Source organism: Apus apus, chromosome 1, assembly GCF_020740795.1.
Source record: "Apus apus isolate bApuApu2 chromosome 1, bApuApu2.pri.cur, whole genome shotgun sequence".
In the NCBI taxonomy this organism is placed as follows: domain Eukaryota; kingdom Metazoa; phylum Chordata; class Aves; order Apodiformes; family Apodidae; genus Apus; species Apus apus.
Genome location: NC_067282.1, coordinates 57,309,458 through 57,330,048, shown reverse-complemented (window position 1 = coordinate 57,330,048; position 20,591 = coordinate 57,309,458). Strand labels below are relative to the sequence as shown.

Below are 20,591 nucleotides of genomic sequence, written 5' to 3'. Positions count from 1 at the left end.
TTTGCCCAGACAAGCACATCACTGGTGCAGGCAAGTTATTACTTTCCTAAATACTATTTACCAAAGTCTAAGTACAGTAACCAAATGTTTGGTTTGAACATATGTTTTAAAGGCTGCCTTAGCTCAGCTATTCCAGTAGCCCTATATAGAACAAAACACCAGTCTAGAAAAAAACCTACAGCTGGGAATTTTTAGGGAGGGACTTAATGTATTTGTACAAACCACTGAGGCTGAAGATCTTCAGAGAAGTGCTGGTGGGTAACTGAATTTAAGTGATTCTTACAGTTCTGTTTAATTGCACTGTTCAGGTAAGACTTCATTCTTAACTGGAAATGTTTGTATATACCAATTTTTTAAGCAGAAAATAACTTCAGTTATTCTTAAAAAATACTTTTCCATGGTATAGACTGACTAGATTAGTGAATCAAGACTGGAATAAAAAATAATAATAATAATAAAAAGAACCCAATAACAAAACAGGGGGGAGGGTGTGTGTGATTGAAGTTTAAAACTACATAAATCACTTCAGAAATATAATTTGCAAATTGATTGTGTGAAGTGATTAATCAAAGCATGCCTAAGTTATAGCACTTGAGAGACTTTGATCTGACAACTGGAAAAAATATAAAGAAACTACTGGGTATCAAGCTACAGTGTTAGAACGTAAAGTGTTTCTCCATGCTAGTCACAAGTTTAATTACTTCTTTTTTTCCATTGACAGACCCAAATTAAAATAAATGGGCCACATCAAGACAAATTTCAGATGCATGGAGTGCTTAAGAATATATTGTTCCCACAATGCAGCAATACCATGAAATTTATTAATAAAGCTATGGTTTGTTTTTTCTTTCACTAGGAAATGTATTGGGCAAGTAAAATGGGATAAGAAGTGCTTAACATTTTTGGGTTTAGATGCTTAATTTAGAGATCTATAAGTGAGGTTTTTTATTTTACAAAAGTAAAAGATTTACAGCAATGTATGACAAGAAAAATAGCTATGGTAAAAAAAATAGACAGTAGTCAAATATTAACTGAACTCCCTTAGCACTGTCATTCCTTACTCTCAATATGAATAATTTCAGTCCAAGTAGAACACAGAGATAATTCTGCTAATCTATATAGGTTTGAGATTGCTGAAAGTGATTTGAGATAGTTTCAAAGTAACAAAATGCACTTTTAGAGTAACTAATTGCATGACTAAAAACAAAAGTGTAAAATATTTCTTGTAAAACGTATGTAAATCTATGCTACAAATGTTAAGGTTTTAGGAACTAAATGACACTATTTCTTAAAAAAAATTATTAAGTCAGTATGTACTGCTGCCATACCCTGTGAAACACAGCTGTGGCTGGTCCATCATACTGGAACTCATATCAACAAGCATGCAGTCAGAAACCATGAGTCAGTTTCAACATTTCCAGTCATTTTCCTTGAACTAAAAATCACAAAGCTGGGAAAAAAAGAAAAAAAAAAAAAGTAAAAAAAAAAAGTGTCATTGTTACATCATCTGTGTTATGGCTTTTAAAACCATAGACCTTTATTACCTAGTCTGCATCCAATAGTACGGACAATTATTATGCTTTCTAACAGACAGATGAATAGCAACATACAAAAGCATTCTCCCTGCCAACCTGATCCTGGCTGATAGGAAGAGGTCTTGAATCACTCCATAATATACAGGGTAATGATCTCACACTTTCCTTCTTCTTATCCTCCCGAATTTACCTTTCACTACATTTCTGCCTGTTTTGCTCAGTTTCTCACCTTTTTCGCAGTTTTCTGCCCTGAGATATCTGTACATAGCAATCAGCAGAGACAACACATAATTGCTTACGTTAATGAAGAAGCAGGAAAAAATCCTCCTTTTTGTTTATTTGACTGGGCAGCCAAACACAGATGCTTCACTGGCTGCTGCTGCTGTTACTTAGCAATAACTCCTCTGCATGTGCTATGCTCAACAGCAGTGAAGTAGCCTCATTCTCCTGTCTCAACTGACTAAATTGCATGAGCAATTATGTGATCTTGCAGCAGTGCGCTCCAGAGACATTCCTGTTTGTGTGTGAGCTGCCAGTGCCTGTGGATAGGCTGGAGTTGTTGGAAAAGGTGAACTCTAGGAGAGTAGGAGAGTAGTAGTTAATATACTAGCACCTCCTCTGGGAAACATACCTAAAAGCCAGGATGTGAACACTTTTTTTTGGTGAGATTCACTTGTGAAATAATCATTAAATAGGGTTGCAGACCCTTCCTTCTTAAGAGTCTGAGGCTTTAGGTCCCCAGCATGTGGAATGCACTGGTATTATCAGATATTATTTAATTCACTGCAATGAAGAAGCCAGAAACTCACATGGACTATCAAGCCTGAAGTAGCAGCCCTAAAGCAAAAAAAAACAAAACAAAACAACCACCAGTATAATCTTTACTTCTGCAGAGAAAACGAAAACACAGTCTTAAAGCAATGAAATATCTCAATTGCAGTTCTAGACACAATGTGCTTTGCAAGCCCCAGCCTAACAATATCCTTCCTGAGGCCCTGCTTCCTTCCAGACATCAGTGCTGGTTCACAGGCACTCGATCTCAGCTCTCAGACTATGATTTGCTGAGTTCTCATGTCACCCAAATTTTGTTTTGCAATCCACCCATTCTCACAGCTTTCCAAAGGATGCCTCAATCTCTTGCAAGGCTATAAAAGACAGTACAGCATGGGTAAACAGGAAAAGCAGAACCTGTTTGGAAATAAAGAAAACCAAAACCAAACCAAACCCAAAAAACTCCACAAAATTAAAACAAAAACAAACAAACAAAAAACACCAAAACACCCCAACCAACAACAAACAAACACAAAACGAAACACAAGGAAAGAAGTGAAATAAAACTCTTGACTCCTTCCTTGCTCCACATAAATTCATAAAAACAAACTGGATTAGGGAAGGCCATCACTCAGCATGTACACTTGGTTCATAAAAATTTCTTTTAAATATATGTCTAAATGTATGCCTAAAACCCTCAGACATAAGTAAATTTTTTTATTATTATTATTTTCTTGCCTTCCACGTAAGTTCAGTGAGAAAACTAAACAAACACCAAAAAAGCTTGTTTTCTCATTGAAAATGAGGAACTAATTGAGAAGTTTTCCAGAACTTCATCAGGAAAAATGGAACTAAAAGGACCCTTGCAAAAAATAAAACATCAGACAATCCAAAACATCACTAAGCCTAGTTATTTTATTGCCAATTTGTTCTTATGCACTTTCTTCAGTATCTTACAGATAGCAGAAAGATTTTGTGACTGTAGCCTCCTTCATCCTGCTTCAATTCCATTTTCACAGAATTATAGAATCACAGAATCATTTGGGTTGGAAAAGACCTTTCAGATCATTTAGTCCTACCATTAACCTAACACTACCAAGTCCACCACTAAATCATGTCCCCAAGCACCATATCTACATGTCTTGTAACTGACTACCTCCAGCAATGGTGACTCCACCACTCCCCTGGGCAGCCTGTTTCCATGCTTGACAACCTTTTTGGTGAAGAAATTCTTCCTAATATCCAGTCTCACCTGACTTGAGTAATTTCCTCCCATCCTATCACCTTTCAGGTAGTTGTGGAAAGAGATAAGGTCTCCTCTTAGACCCCTTTTCTCCAGACTAAACAACCCTAGTTACCTCAGATGCTCCTTGTAAATCGTGTGCTCTAGACCCTTCACCAGCTTCATTGCTCTTCTTTGGACATGCTCCAGCACTTCAACATCATTCTTGTAGTGAGTGGCCTAGAACTGAACACAGTATTCAAGGTGCAGCCTCACCAGTGCCAAGTAGAGGGGGCAATCAGTTCCCTACTCCTGCTGGCCACACTATTTCTGATACAAGCCAGAATACTGTTGGCCTTCTTGGCAAGCTGAGCACACTGGTGACTCATGCTAAGCCAGCTGTCAATCAGCATCCTCAGGTCCTTTTCTGCAGGGCAGCTTTCCTGCTACTCTTCCCCAAGCCTGAAGAGTTGCATGGAGTTGTTGCAATCCAAGTGCAGGACCCAGCATTTGGCCTTGTTGAACCTCATAAAATTGGCCTCAACCCATTGATCCAGCCTGTCCAGATCCCTCTGTAGAGCCTTTCTACCCTCAGGCAGATCCACACTCCCACCCAACTTGGTGTCATCTGCAAGCTTACTGAGGGTGCATTCAATGCCCTCATCCAGATCACTGATAAAGTTATTAAACAAGACTGGCCTCAAAACCAAGTTCTGGGGAACAACACTCATGACCAGCCACCAGCTGGATTTAACTCCATTCACCACAACTTTTTGGGCCTGGACAGCCAGCCAGTTTTTTATCCAGCAAAGCATACACCATCCAAGCTATGACCAGCCAGTTTCTCCAGGAGAGTGCTGTGGGAAATGCTGTCAAAGGCTTTACTAAGGTCCACAACATCCTCAGCCTTCCTTTCACCCACTGAGCACCTCATAGAAAGATTGGGTTAGTCAAGCAGGACATGTCTTTCATAAATGCATGCTGACTGGGCCTGATCACATGGTTGTCCTGCAGATGCACTCAAGATGACCTGCTTTCCCTGCACCGAGGTCGGACTGATAGGTCTGTAGTTTCCCAGATCCTCCTTCCAGCCTTTCTTGTAGATGAGGTCACATTTACTAACCTCCAGTCAACTGGGACCTCTCCAGTTAGCCAGGACTGCTGGTAAATGATGTAAAGTGGTTTGGTGATCACTTCTGCCAGCTCCCTCAGTACCCTTGACTGGATCCCACGTGGCCCCATAGACCTGTGTGTGTTGAAGTGGTGTACCAGGCTGCAAACCATTTCCCCTTAGATTGTGGGAGCTTCCTTCTGCTTCCCATCCCTGTCTTCCAGCTCAGGGGGCTGGGTACCCAATGAACAACTGGTTTTACTACTAAAGACTGAGGCAAAAGTAGCAGCAAGTACCTCAGCCTTTTCCTCATCCTTTGTCACTATGTTCCTCTGTCCCATCCAATAAAGGATGGAGATTCTACTTAGCCCTTCCTTTGTTGCTGATGAAAAGTGTTCTCTGCACTGGTATGTCATACTGCAGAAAAACTGGAAGACTGGAAGAAAATTGTGATTTAGAGATGTGAGATCTGCAAACACTTAGATGTAGAATGAAACAGGAGGGGGAGCTCTCAGTACATCGGCAAACAATAAAAGCACTCCAGTGCAGAAATGTTTCCCAAGCCAGGAAAGCAGGATCAGCTCTCCTCCTGCTTCAGCTGCGAAGAAGGTACGATTTTCTCACCCACAGAATCTGACCTTCAGCATTTGCTGGCACAATAGTCTTCTTTAAACTGCATCTTCTCTTCATCAAAAGCTTTCTTGATCACTGGTAATAAGTGGTACTTGCTTGTTAGATTACATAAGAAAAACTATGAAAAAATTATCTTCTCAACTTTGCCTTTTTGATAAAACTTGTTTCAGCAAGCAACTATAGCAAACAGCTAGGGAAAGAGCCAGGACAGAATCAGTAACAAGTCAGAGATCCAAGAAGTGCTGCACAGCAAGAGAACCACTTTCTGCTTTCTGTCGCATTTTCTCTTAGTTAAGTCTTCACTAGTTTGCAAGCTGAGCACCACAACCTTCTCCTGCTCTGTAGTTCTATATGCTAAATGCAAACCATGCCTTGGTCTGTGATCTACTAATGAGAGGATTGCCACTTTCCTCTGCAGCTCTTTCCTCATTTATTGCAAGGTACTGAACTCAACTTGAAATCAAGTAGAGACACTTGGGATGTCTGAAAAGGAAACAGCTAATTATAGAGAAGCTACACATGCAAGTCACAGGGCAAAGAATTAATTTTATAAGCAAAACCAAAATACTACTGAAATCTGTCAGGAATAATCCGTTCAGCCATTGCCAACTAGCAATTTTATATCAGGTAACGAGAACATGCACAAGGACTAAAATGAAGGTTTAATAGACATAGGACAGGCTGGACACAGAAAGGTAGACTGTATATATTTTGAATCATCACCACTCATAAATTCCTAATAAACCAGAACGAGTTCTAGAGTAATAACCCTAGGCAAGGCATGTATGATCCAGAAAAAAAAAATAAAAATAAATAAAAAAAATTAAATCTTTAAAAGGTTCTAAAATTACCTCATTTTGCTCGCCTGGTAATTCTGCAAGTATTACACGTTCAAAAGAGAAGACAATGGGACATTTTTTATAATTTTATTATGAGTTGGATTCAGCCCACTGAATACTGCAAAATCAACAGATTTTAGGTAAGCTGTAATAAAAAGAAAGGCTTAGAGAAAGATTATGAATAAAAATAATACTTGAGACTAGCAAGCAGTTAGAAAAAACAGCTGAATTAAGTCAAACAATAATGAAAGTAAGAAATCTGAATAGATGGGAGGAAGTTCCCAGGGTGTCCTAGGGAACAGAAAGAAGATTTAGATGAGGCTTGCTTAATTTAGCAAACCAGATGCTATGGAATTAATGTACATGAGAGGAGACAAAGAGCTAGCAAAGCTGAAAAACCAACCTTCATCCAAGAATGATTAAAAAAATATATGGCCTTGGGTAAGATTAGACTAGAAAATTAGAAGAAAGTTTCTAATTGCCAGAAAAGTAAGATAGCAGCTTAGCCACTTTTAAGATCAAACTGGGTAAGTTTCTCCACGGAATTATATGACATGGTTGCCAGCAACAGCAAAGAGCTGATTCCCAGCAGGTCATAGCTGCTCCCCATTACCTAGGACATTCTTTCTTATCTCATGTCCTTATCAAACAGAGGCCTGACAGCATGGTATTCCAAAAACAGAAAGAAGAGGCTAAATTTGTCAAATGCAATTTAGAAGTAAATTACCCACTGCAAATTATTCACTAGTTTTATTATTCTATAACTCATGTAGTGAATGAAATTCATATAAAATTAATGAATTCTCTTAGGAGGACTAAATTAAAGATTTGTGCTTAAGCACTCAAATGACACACATCAGAATCTCAAAGAACAATGGCTACTATTTACTTCCCTGATGTAAAGATTTTGCAGTTTTGGTTTGTTTGGGTTTTTCGTTTGTTGTTTTTCTGTTTTTCATCAAGAATTTATGTAATAACTTCTAAAGTTAAAATGCATTTTAAAAGTAAAAACTGCTGGGTCCAAAACCAGTGTGTATTGATACATCCTCAAGTCATTCTACTGACACAGCCTCTCTAATGAAAGGTGTATAGATATCTGTAAAGTTTTAGGGAATGTCTAAGCTGTGATCCCAAGGTGGTAGATAAGCAAACACAATAGTCCTCTTTGTCAATGGAAATTAAGGAAAGAGAATCAATTATGTAAAACATTAAATATTGTGATAAAAGAAGAGACCACACTAAATCAACTTGAAAACAGCTGCATATAGTTATAAAAAAATGACAAACAGAAGCTCTGTATTCTGACTTAAAGGGTCTAGAAGGCTGCTTTGAAAAAAGGATCTGAAAAATGGTCAACCACTAAAAAAGAATATCCAAATATATACAAAGTAATTTGCAGGTGGCTGAAAAATAGAGAAAATGCAAAGGGGATACAATGCAGATTGATCATAAACATTTCAGTTTTGAGACAGTCAACAAAACATTGTTAGTAATACAACAAAGCAAAATCTCTTCCACAGTGGATGATTTGTTTGGGTTTTCATTTGTGTTTTCATTTGTTTGTTTACTCTGCACTGGTGCAGCCCCATCTTGAGTACTGTGTGCAGTTTTGGGTGGCACAGTACAAAAAGGATATAAAGCTAACTAGAGAGTGTCCAGAGGAGGACCATGAGGTCGGTGAAGGGTTAGGAGGGGATGCTGTATGAGGAGCAGCTAAAGGCACTTGGTCTGCTTAGCCTGGTGAAGAAGAGACTGATGGGAGACCTGATCACAGCTTACTGCTTCCTCATTAAGGAAGAAGAAGGAGAAGGCACTGACCTCTTCTCTCTGGTGACCAATGACAGACCTGAGGGAATGGTAAAAAGATGTGCAGGGGGAGGTTTAGGTTGGATATTAGGAAGAGATTCTTTACCCAGTGCGTGATGGAGCACTGGAATAGGCTCCCTAGGGAAGCAGTAATAGCACCAAGCCTGACAATACTCAAGAAACACTTGGACAACGCCCTCAGGGACATGGTGTGAACTTTAGGGTTGTCCTGGTCTGGGGCAGGAGTTGGACTTGGTGATCCAGGCTGTCCAAGGTTAAGCTACCACCCCTGGAGACATCTAAAACAACAGATGTGGTGCCAGGGGACAGGCCTTAGTGGTGGATGCAGCAGAGTTTGGGTAGTGGTTGGACACGATGATCTTGAAGGTATTTTCCAACCAGAATGATGCTGTGATACTGTGATTTCCATTTTATTCCCCCAGAATTCAAATAATTTGACAAAAAAATGTGTACATAAGATGGTTTTATTTTCAACCAAATTTTGGGTCAGCCACAATATTTTAATGTAATTAACAGAATGGAGGAGGATAAAATGGGAGCAGAGAAGAAAGCAGCAGCTTCCTGGAGGGTCTGTTTGTCATCACCCCTGGGGTTTTGTCATAGCTTCTTATGAATTTGCTAGATAGGGGGTTAAGCCACAGGTTCAATGTTCAATGGAGTTCAATGTTCAGCTGTACTTAACTGATAGACCTTTCAAGGGAAAATTTTATTGTATTTACTTGTAATTGTTCCTCATTTTCTTTTTGATTTCGATCTCATTTACTCATTGTGGTATATAGATAAGAAATTATCGCTTTATTCATGCTGTTGATGGAAATGACATGGCTTTTTGTTTCATTCGTCCTATCACCAGCAGCATGTTTGCTGCCAATCCGGTTCCTGTATTTTGTTCAAGAATGGTTCAAGATATTATGATATTAACAGCCCTAGAAGCAGGAACAGAGGCCATGTATCAGGTATCTGTCCGAAAGATTCATTCAATCTGCTTCTCCCTCTTTTCCAAGCCAATGGTTGTTTCTATTTCTGCAAAGCAGCAGAGATTTTTGAAGGCCCCTTACTGAAAGATGTGACAGAACAGCCTTTTGGCAGTAGCTGAGACATTCTGGAGAGCTCGGAGGTCCTGGAAGCTAGATCTCACATTTCCTAGGGTACTATGCAGATATTTTTGTATGGCTACTCTTTTTTCTCACAGAGCTCATTCCTGGCATTACACAATGTTCATGATCCAGGCGAGTTTTTGGGCATGCTGGTGTGAATCACTGAAATGAGCCTGGGCATGCTATAGTCAGCCAGATTCTCCCCTTGTTCAAATCTGAATCTGCACGGTCAAAAAACAACCAAGTGGAGAAAAGTGGAAGACCCTACCCTTAGTCAAAGGCACTCAACTTACAGTCATGTACCTTAAACTTAATTATCCATTTGCAGATACAGGTCTTTGTGCTCTATCATTTACATTTATGTATCTAAAGAATCCTTTACTTAGCAAGCTTAAGTGATGCTACTGCTCAGGAAGTGGAGCAACACAAAGAGAAGGCAAAAAAGACCTAAACAGTGAAATGAGTCCCATTGCTTCCTGTAAGAGCAGAAAGAGGGAAATTAAGGTGTGGGACATTTGCAGGTTGAATTTTGGAGCTCACTGGGAAGTACTCAGCTTCAGCTAAAATGGCTCCCATTATAAAATCTTGGGTAGATGAGATGCATAGTAGATACAGTGGTAACCAGTGTCTCCCTTGGAGCACTTTAACAACTTGGTTTGAATTCCTAAGCGTTCTGATTGTACATGTGCAAATGCTTCCATATAAAGGTTAGGCGCCCATTGTTATTGCAGCGTCTGTTAAAAAAGATAGCCATATCGGTTGCTAGGAGATAGCAGACTTCTCCTGGAGAAAAATCACTCCTGATAAAAAAAATGATTTTACATAAAGACCCTCTTAAATATAAATATCTTTGACAGCAGCTATTATTATTCAGAGTTCCTTCACAACTGAATAAATGGCAGAAAAATATATTATTTGAATACTATTATACCCTAAAGTGTTAAATAGATTTTTCTTCCTTTTCTCCCCTCCTTTTTTTTTGTTACTCCAAAGTGGTATTTGCTTCCAGCTAAAATTGCTGCCTTCCTTTTTCTATAGACCATTCCATGAAAGAAACATTTGGAGAACTGAGCTCAAAAATTGTACTCGCTTGTCTTCCCTTCCACAATAAAACCAGCTTCACTTAAAATGAACTGTACAGTACGATAAACACTTTATTGGGAAGGAACTTGGGTGCAAAAAGATGAAAAAAAACAAACCTGCAGCAAGTCTTCACAAACGGATGGCTGGGAGAAGGCAGGTGGGAGGCTGTGCCTCATGAAAGCGACCAACCATCCAATTTCATTTCAATAATGTTTGTAATTTTCTTCCTACTGGGGTGGCTGGAAGTACAGCTGCCCTATATTTGTGTCCATGTGCCCAGCTTTTGGTGAAAATGACCCTAACAAATAAAACATGAAGCAAACTATATACTTGCAGTTTCAAACTTGTGTAGTCAATAAATGAAACAATAATCTTTCCTAATTTAGTGTGCTCAGACTTGCTATTGTGGACATGAGAACTCCCCAGCTGCAGAACACAAAGGCACACTGCCTACACAATATGGGGTTTCAGCAGCTGTGCCTTCCATTGACCAGAGCCGGGAGAAACGTAGATCAAATACCAACAATAAGAGATCGATGTTGTAAATATTAGCATGAGAAAGAGTGCACCAAACTCCAAGTGTGTCTTTTTTTTGTGTGGTTGCAATAAAGATTCGCAAGAATTTTGCACGCAGGGGGTGTGAAGTGCCTCCAAATCAGGCAGCAGCATGTTTCCTTACACAAATATTGACAGGAATCCTTTGGTTTATTTGGAATTTTCCTGAGAGACCAGCAACAATACAGTAATACCTCTTCACTACTTTTCACACAGTTGTTTCAACTGTTGGCACCAGGAAATCCTTATTGTTTTAATCAATACCACTTGGAGTGATGACATGTTTCTTTTTTTCTTTTAGTGACAGACACGGTGCATTTCCTAGTACAAAGTTCTCACAAGAGACTTCTGTGCTGTGCTCCAACAGAAAATATGTATTTGCCAGAGGGCTGAAAGAAGGGGTCAGTATTTTTCCTCTCCCAGTTTTCATCCTTATACGTTATGCTTCATTGCTGTATTTTCAAATTCACACATGACCCCAAGAAAAGCAACAGGACTGCTGTCAATGGTTATAATGAAACACCTGAGGAATATTTAGACGATCAAGAGTTGTTCATTTAGTGAAGCTTTAAATTTAACCTTGATGCTGCCTTCCTCCTCCATCTCTTTTCTACTGCTTACACTTGAACAGAAACCATACAGTAATGCTTTGAATGCATTATTTAATGCTTTACATTAATTACAGACTTGATTAAAGTTATTAAGGTAATTTGAATGTAATATGTGTATACCAAACTAATATACTATGATGAACGTTATAATAGCACCATATTTTGCTCTGCAATTGGGTATAGCGTATATAGCACAGACAGAAAGGAGAGGTAAAAAATGTCTTCTCAAGGCACATGGAGAAGAACTCTGTCACCGTGCTGGTGGCAGAAAGAAATACTCAATTTCCACTGCTCAGAGAAGAGGCAGGGCCCTCTCCCTGTTCCCACAGACCCCAGGCAATGAAGGAATTTGCCACCCATAGCACTCCTGTCAATGTTTGGGACAAACAGAGAAAATGCACTTGTTTGCATAGTGCTATACATGTTCATAGCACAGCAGAATGAATAACTTGCAAAATAAACATTTCTGACTTCAAATTCTACAACTTAACACATGCCCTTTGAAGAGCTTAATTGCAGCAGCTGCACATCCACTGATCTGCTGCAGCTTATGTGTTTTGACATCCTCTCCATTTTTTTTTTTTTCTGCCTTGATCAAGTAAATTTGCAGCTTCCAATCATCATTCAGTTAAGCATTGCAAAGCAAACAACATTTTGTGCTTTTTGAGTTGTGGGTTTTTTTCCCATTTCTCTTCTCTTTCCACAATTTAGCCTTCCTGTTTACCTCTCAAAGAACTTGGCATCATCCTTCAGTCCCAAACTTCCTCTTTCTGCACCATCCTGTGCCACTCCAGACAGCAAAAGCTTTGACATCAGCTATCATGACAGTAGGATTAAAGCCCAAATATTATCTGTTTTAAAAGGGTCGAGCTTGTAAGTAGTTCAATGCATTTTTCTCTCACTGATGCTTGAATGTGACTGCATCATGGTCCATATTTCTCCAGTTAAGGCAGAAAAAGCCCAATGCAGGTAACCAAAGCAAGCAGCAGTAAAGCATATATTAGTTTCTGAAAAGATGCAGGAGCATAAAAATGGTTGGTTTGCCATTTTTTTTAAACTCTGATCTCATTTCTCTGCTTTGAACATGACCAGTCTTAACTCAATCAGAACTCAAACAGCCAGCTGAAGGATGAAAAAACCATTATTGACACTTAGACCTAGCAATATTATAACAAATCAGTGTAATTATTCTGTTCTCCTAAGTTATAAATTAGTCAATAGGTAAATGCCTGAAAATAGGGCATTTATAATTAACCATCTTATTTGGGGAAAATGCAGGGCCTTAATCCCTAAAAAAAACGTTTAAGAGCACATACACACATTTAGAAAGAGTAGAGATCACAGTGAATTTCCTAGAAATTCTTCCAAAAGGAGAGCTATGTGAGTGATCAGTTATTATTGTTATGTTGCAAGACTGAACAGGACTTTCTTAAAAAAGTGTTCAAATTAAAAACAAATAAATAAATAATTAAAGCACACCTAGCACTTTCTATATTTGTAAGACTTAAATTCAACAGTAGAAAGCACATACAATAAACACAAGGTGGTAAAGTAATATATCACGAAAAAATACCTGAAAACCCCTAAAGATTACCTTTGCTATTTTTTTAAATGCGTATATATTAATTGTTGCTTCCTACACATAAGCAACTTCGAGCCTGTGACTGTAAAATGCTCTTGAAAAATAACTTGGTGAAACTTCTCTATGTTAAGCTTCAACAACTTTTTTTTTTTCTGAAATTCCTGTAAAAAAAACAAAGAAGAAGCACCTCTAGACATGCAGGAAATACCTGGTTTTGTGTTGTAGTCAATCAGGAAAATTAGGAAAAACATTTTGAACTGTCTTGAACTACAGCCCATTTGACTATAATAGATATTTGGCTCTTATCTCACTGCTGTTTAATGACAATTCTCTGACTAATAAATGCACATAGCTGGGTATGACACAGCTGGGTGCACGGCTGAGTACAGCACAAAACTTTAAAGTGTTAGGGATGGCAAAATTACCTTTGACTTCAGTGGAATAGGACATGCTTCACTTAAATAACTGACTCGCAACACTTTTGACATTTAGCCTATCCATCTCTTTAAAAACACATATAATTAGTTGAACTTAATCCAGAAAACTTAAACATTACAATAGAAATAAATAAATCCCCTGATATCCCTCTTTTACAAGCAATGAATAGAGAGCCCCAGAAGCCCCAGATCCCTAAAGCCCCAGAAGAAGTCAGAATGAAGGAGGAGTTTGCTTTGGTAGATGAGGATTGGGTTAGGGATCAGTTAAACAATCTGGACATCCATAAATGGATAGGTCCAGATGGAATGGACGCGTGGGTGCTGAGGGAGCTGGTGGAGGTCATTGCTAGGCCACTCTCCATCATTTTTGGTAAGTTGTCGGCAACAGGAAAGGTGCCTAAGGACTGGAGGATAGCAAATGTCATAGAAGGGCAAGAAGGAGGACCCAGGTAACTGTAGACCGGTCAGCCTCACCTCCATCCCTGGAAAGGCGATGGAACAACTTGTCCTTGGCACTATCTCTAGGCTTATCAAGGATGAGGGGGTCATTAAGAGCAGTCAACATGGTTTTACCAAGGGGAAGTAATCTTTGACCAACCTTATAGCCTTCTATGAGAAAGTAACTAGGTTGATAGATGGTGGTAAGGCAGTCGATGCAGTTTATCTTGATTTCAGTAAAGCATTTGACACTGTCTCCCACAGCATCCTCACAGATAAACTGAGGAAGTGTGGTCTTGATGATCAGGTAGTGAGGTGGATCACAAACTGGTTGAATGGAAGAAGTCAGAGAGTTGTGGTCAATGGGACAAAATCTAGTTGGAGGTCTGTGACTAGTGGAGTCCCTCAGGGGTCAGTATTGAGACCAGGAGTATTCAATATTTTCATCAACAGCCTGGATGAGGGAACAGAGTGTGCCCTCAGCGAGTTTGCTAATGACACTAAAATGGGAGGAGTGGCTGACACACCAGAAGGCTGTGCTGCCATTCAGCGAGACCTAGATAGGCTGAAGAGTTGGGTGGGGAGAAACTTGATGAAAATCAACAAGGGCAAATGTAGAGTCTTGCATCTGGGGAAGAACAACCCCATGTGCCAGTACAGGTTGGGGGCCGACCTGCTGGAGAGCAGTGTAGGAGAAAGGGACCTGGGGGTCCCGGTGGACAGGAGGATGACCATGAGCCAGCAATGTGCCCTTGCTGCCAAGAAGGCCAACGGCATCCTGGGGTGCATTAGAAAGGGTGTGGTTAGTAGGTCAAGAGAGGTTCTCCTCCCCCTCTATTCTGCATTGGTGAGGCCGCATCTGGAATATTTTGTCCAGTTCTGGGCCCTTCAGTTCAGGAAGGACAGGGAACTGCTTGAAAGAGTCCAGTGCAGAGGCACAAAGATGATGAAGGGAGTGGAACATCTCCCTTATGAGGAAAGGCTGAGGGAGATGGGTCTCTTGGAGGAGACTGAGGGGCAAGTGACCTCATCAATGTTTACAAATACGTTAAGGGCGAGTGTCTGCAGGACAGAGCTAGGCTTTTTTCATTGATGTCTAGTGATCAGACAAGGGGTAACAGGTGCAAACTGGAACATAGGAGGTTCCACGTAAACATCAGAAAAAACTTCTTTACTGTGAGAGTGACAGAGCACTGGAACAGGCTGCCCAGAGAGGCTGTGGAGTCTCCTTTGCTGGAGACATTCAAAACCCGCCTGGACGCCTTCCTGTGTGATGTGCTCTAGGTGATCCTGCTTTGGCAGGGGGGTTGGACTAGATGATCTTTCGAGGTCCCTTCCAACCCCTAAGATTCTGTGATTCTGTGAAAAGTCTGAATTTAATGCTAGCTTTGACCCCTGCTCCTGGCACAAAGTTAATGAAAAAAAAAAATATAAAAAATCCAGTATGTCTTTTATCAAAAGTCAATTCAAAGCTCAATATAAAGTTCAAACCTTTCGCAGCATAGATTATCATTAAGATGAAATATTTAGTGGCTCTGTATTCCGGTCATCTTTTGACAATAACCTACAATGTATCAGAGGTGGCGGGTGCTGGAGAATTCAGTCAATTATTAAAGAATATCTCATTTTTCAGGAAGAAGGGTTGAAAATTGCTAATTTGTATTAGCATGCCATCGATTAAATTGTCCCTTCCATTTTAAAGACCTGAACAAATTCTATAAACATTAAAAAATTTACCTGCTTTGAATCTTTTACATTAGCTTTATAAAACCTTGAAACATTGCTATTTAATAGCCACCTTCATCTCTTGCCCCAGTGAATGGTATAACTCTTTGTCCTGTAGACAATAGGGAGTCACATTTTTGGACTTCATGTAATGTTCTTCAGAGATAAGCTTGTCACAAATTATAGCTACTAATAACGTTTCAGGCTTCCATATGTGATAGTTGCAAGGTGAATACAAGGTTGGAGTAAAATTAAAGTAGAACTGCTCTTACACTTTTCTCAGATTAAAACCTCACTAATAATTAATACTTGAATTTAAGCAAAAGTTTAAAAATAAAGCTCTTCTGAGTATTAAATGAGCATTAAAGCAAAACGGAAATTGGATTGCTAAACATCTCATTGCATTCCCATGGACATGCACACAGGAGATGTCACATTTTGGAAAGCATTTGCCAAGAAAAAAAAGCTTTTAAATGCTTATTTGTGTTTGAAATTCTACTCATTGAGTGAATTCACAGCACTCCCGGGGCAGGAAAAAAAAACAAACAAACAAACACTTCTCTATGGGGTTTCAGAACAGTACTCCAAGCAAAAACTACTCTGACACTTTAAATATCATCATCATTTCCACGAGACTTTACCAATCAAAGAGGATTAGGCTGATCTGGTAGCACAGGTTAAGATCTTTGAGGAACACTATTACATTTCATGTCCACTGTTACCAGCCATATTTGCAAAGAGTGTCCTCTCGATGAAAAGTCCCACTCTGGTCAGCAGGCTCAGGCAGCTGTAACTGGAGCAGGTGACCATACAGTCCTGCCATCACAGGGGAGAGCAGTGGGGAAACCTCTCCCTTTGAGAAGTACACCCTAGGTCTCTGGCTGTGAAAGAGAACATAACCTTGGACACCTTTGCCAGATCTGATGAGCATTAAGGGCTTGGGCTGAGCAAGGCTCTGTCATCTTTTTCATTACCTTCATCTTTCCTTTCTGTGATGCCACAGAGAACAAAAGATCAGTGATTTTGCATTTGCCTGTGTGGAAAGTTCTGGATAATGCTTACACATACCACACTTGAGAAGACAACCACATATTTTAAGAAAAGTTCATTTCTATGAACATTTCCACCTGAATATATGCAGAGCAAAACATTAACTGAAAAGGATGGGAATGAAGCTGAAGTAAACTTACAAAACCAGCTGCATTAACAAAGGAAAGTTTCTTTTTTCTTTTTCTTTTCATTTCCTCTCCTCTGGCAATAAGGTTCCAGAGAAACCAGCTTCACAGAAAATGAACAAGTGAGCAAGGGCCTAGTGACTAGACCTACACTGCAAATAAGGACTGCCCAGATGAGATTTAATGCCATTATGAGGCTGACTTCACAGAGGAAATGAGCCCTATGATTAGAATTTGACTGACTCAGTTTCCTTGTCTTCAGTGATATTTTTTAGTCTGAGACAGTAAAATCCAGATTGTTGTGACAATTGTGAGAACAAATTAGTCAGTATTTATAAATCACTTGGAAGAAAAAGTGCTATTGCTGATAATTATGAAATTGGACTAAATCAGCAAAACATGCTGCATGGGAAACCAGTTGTTTCCTCTTCCTTTAGATCTCAAAGTTGGAGACACGGAACTGCAGTGATGTGGTGACATAGGCTCTAGTACTCCAGTCAAATCTGTCAGACTCCATACTTGAATATTCACATTTTGCCCTTCCAGTTTGTAGGAATGTGAAGACAACTGACTTGCAAAAAAATTGCACAAGAAATAGCTTTGGTCTTGAAAAAATACATCAGATGACTACTGGCTTCTTAAATCTGCAATTCACACCTCAACTAATCCATATTCCCTGGAAAATCAAAGAATCATATAATGTTTTGTGTTGGAAGGGACCTTAAAAGTCATTTAGTTCCAACATTAACACTTGATTGTGTGTAATTCAGGATAAAAAACTATTGAGGAAGGGAAGCCTCAGGGATCAGCTTCCCCTGGAGCCAATCAGCCACACCTGCACACATACTTGTACATACATAGAACCAATGCTTCTCACAGCAGAGTTGTGTTTTATTTTGGTTTTATAGTTAAACTGAGGTTTGCATGAACAAAATGACAATACTTCTTTCTTAGTTGCATGATGAATAAAGGCCACTGTTTGTATGTTTGGCCATGAGTGACAAAACATGGGTACTAAAATATTTAAGAATAAACACTGGAATTAAGGGGTAAATTTTTTGTTTTAAACATCTGTTTTAAAGTGATATGAGGGAGTGAAATTAAATTTAATAATCTCTCTTCCTTCCTCTGCTTTTGAAATCACAAGACAATGTGGCAGGACATGTGTTTCAGATGTAGTGTGGTATTTTCAGATGTAGACAATTCATTATTCGTGGTTCTTTTCTGCATAAACCACGATTTTTCTAAGTACAAAATTGTCTGCTAAATTGACCCCAGGTTACACAACACAAACCAGCATTTGTGTATAAGGCATTACCTCCACCTGCTACAGTCACTGTTTATTCTGCACATTTTGTTTTCACTGTTGGACTGTGGCCAGTGAACTCAATAGTTTTTTGGAAAGCAAAGGATCTTACATGTAAAATCATCTAATTTATTTTACACAAGTTTAATCAACTGCCAACCCTTTTTTCAAGAAGGGAGGTTCTTCCATACATATTATGGATATTTCTCCAGTGAAAAATTCATTTTTAATATGTTTTAAACTCTAGCTCATATGTGTGTGTGCTTAAATCAGGCCACAGAGTATGATATGACACCCAGATACAGGACTTCTGCACCCACATTAATTACACACTTGAAAATGCTCGTCAGTTGTGCCAACCACCAGCTCATTTTGATTTACACAATGTTTTCTGGACAACCTATGCCCATTTTTACGCCTGTAGCTATATGCCTCAGGGCATTACCCCTTCTTGGACCAGCAGATCAGCCTAATCAGAAAAAGAACTTCACCACACAGAAGGTAAATCTTCTAACTGACTGCCCATTTAAACCAGTCAGTTGAGTACAAAGCAGCAAGTGACATAACATCTTTTCTCTCCCCTGTAGGACAGAACTGTGCTTAATTAGGCATTTAAGAGAGACTTAACTTCTGCAGTTCTCACCACATTTTATTTTCAAGCAGTTCAATGATCTGAAACACTAATTAGTTTCAATTCACACCTATTATCCTCCTTTAGTTCACTGTTAATCAAAGTCCAAATTCCCTTCCTAGTCAAAAAGTGGTAATTTTCTCTTTCTGTGTTTCCTCTGAAGTTCTGGAAATTATAGTGCCAAATGCCATTACTTAAAACTTTACACAAATGCATTATACCATTTACCAAATATCTTGTGTGCACAGTATAAAAAAAAGATATAAAAAGATATAAATATAAATAATATATAAATAAATATATATATTTATATTTATGTTATATAAATATATATAAATAAATATAAATAATAAAAAGATATAAAAATATCTTTTATGCCCAGTATAATCTCTTGCTTTCCCTCCATTAATTAATGTATTGTTTCAACTCCCTTGAAACATAGTCTCTCTTCAACATTCTTCTCCCTAAACCAGTTACAGATTTTTAACAGGACAGTATAGTGATACTACCAAAGGGGACCAAGATGGCTGCAATCTCATAAAACAACGCAAATAAGCATGCAAGAAAAGTTAAATCAGAAAGGTTGAAACATCAGAACTTCCCCTTGCTTATGCATCACAAGCCTTTCTTTAGTAGTATGAGAAAGACACTCAGTGCTTAATATGAAAAAAACAGAAGTCTTCAAAAACCTACTTTAATTAAAGATGTTTACAAAAACCAAAACACAAACCCCTCATTATTTATCAGTTTGTTTTCATATCACTCATTGATCAATAGTCAAAAGGGTAAGGTATAGTCTTAGCCAGGTTTTTAACAGATATTCTTAGCGGCCCATAAAACTGGTGGTATCTACAGTTCTGTGGGCATAGCTGGTGATAGTCCATATTTGCTCCAAATATTATTACTTAATAGCTGAAAGTAATGGGGAGGAATAACTTTTTCCTGAAATATGCCTTTTGTCTGAATGTCTTTATGCAACTTAAATCAGGTCACACTTAGAAGAATCAGAAAAACAAAAAACCACAAAGCATCAACAACAAAAACCAACATAAGCACTCTAAAAATACAATAATTACTATATCCCATTATTTTTTCCTTTTGAAAAGTAATGCTTGTAAATTCTGATGACTGATAAGCTTAATTGCCCTTATTAACTTTTTGAATAGCTTTTTCTTCATAATATTGAAATTGTTCAGCTGTTCTTCAGTTAGTGAATGCTTATTTTGCATTTTGTGAGAAATACAAGAGATGTGATGACATTTCAAATCTCCCGCTGATGAGTTGACAGTACAGAATTACCCATCACTATCAAGGAACTTCTCCCCATATACAGTAAAAGTTACTTACCTGTACACCTGCTGTTCTTTCATACACATTGCTTATACAAGTTAGCATGTTGCATATCCTGCTTTCAGCTACTGAAAAATTAAAAAAAAAAACACAAAAAACAAACAGTTAAACGTTAACCTTTTCAGTTAAGCTGCCAATATTGCTCAAAATCTGTTGGAGTGTTTTCTTGGTCCAGCTCATCACCAAATTTCTACACGTTTCATGCCTATCTGACAAGTTTTACATGTGATTTTCTTTATTATAGTGACAGACTGCATAAAAAAAATAGTGTTTGTATTTAAAAAAAAAGTGGAGAGACAGTTCTACACTTGATAATGGGATTTTCAGAAAAATATTACTTGGTTTGCCTGGAAATCTGGAAGTACCTCTGATATGAACAATGTCATGTCTTATTTTGGCACAAATGTAAACTTCACTTTATATGTATGCATGTTATATGGTACTGCCAAACAAAATATCTCCAAGCTCAGTCTTATAAGGCTCTTGCACACTTGCAGTTGAATGTACGTATGAAAATTACTCAAACGAAAAATTGAATTTTCCCTCATGCCAGCAGCTGAAAGATCTAGCACATGTACAAGAGTCAAAATTTTCAAGTAGCTGTGTTAGAGACACAAAAAACCTCAACACCAGATGAAATCTAAAAGCCAGACTATAATACAT

The 20,591-nt window shown here is 38.6% G+C and overlaps 1 long non-coding RNA gene across 1 annotated transcript in view; it reads right to left on the bottom strand.

Annotated features, from left to right (window-relative positions):
* The window catches only part of LOC127381394 (uncharacterized), a 167,779-nt gene extending 147,781 nt beyond the window's left edge, over positions 1 to 19,998 (bottom strand). Inside the window, exon 1 of the long non-coding RNA XR_007888711.1 lies at positions 19,926 to 19,998. This is a non-coding gene — a long non-coding RNA (uncharacterized LOC127381394). The remainder of the gene's footprint in view (positions 1 to 19,925) is intronic.
* Positions 19,999 to 20,591: the final 593 nt, after the last annotated feature.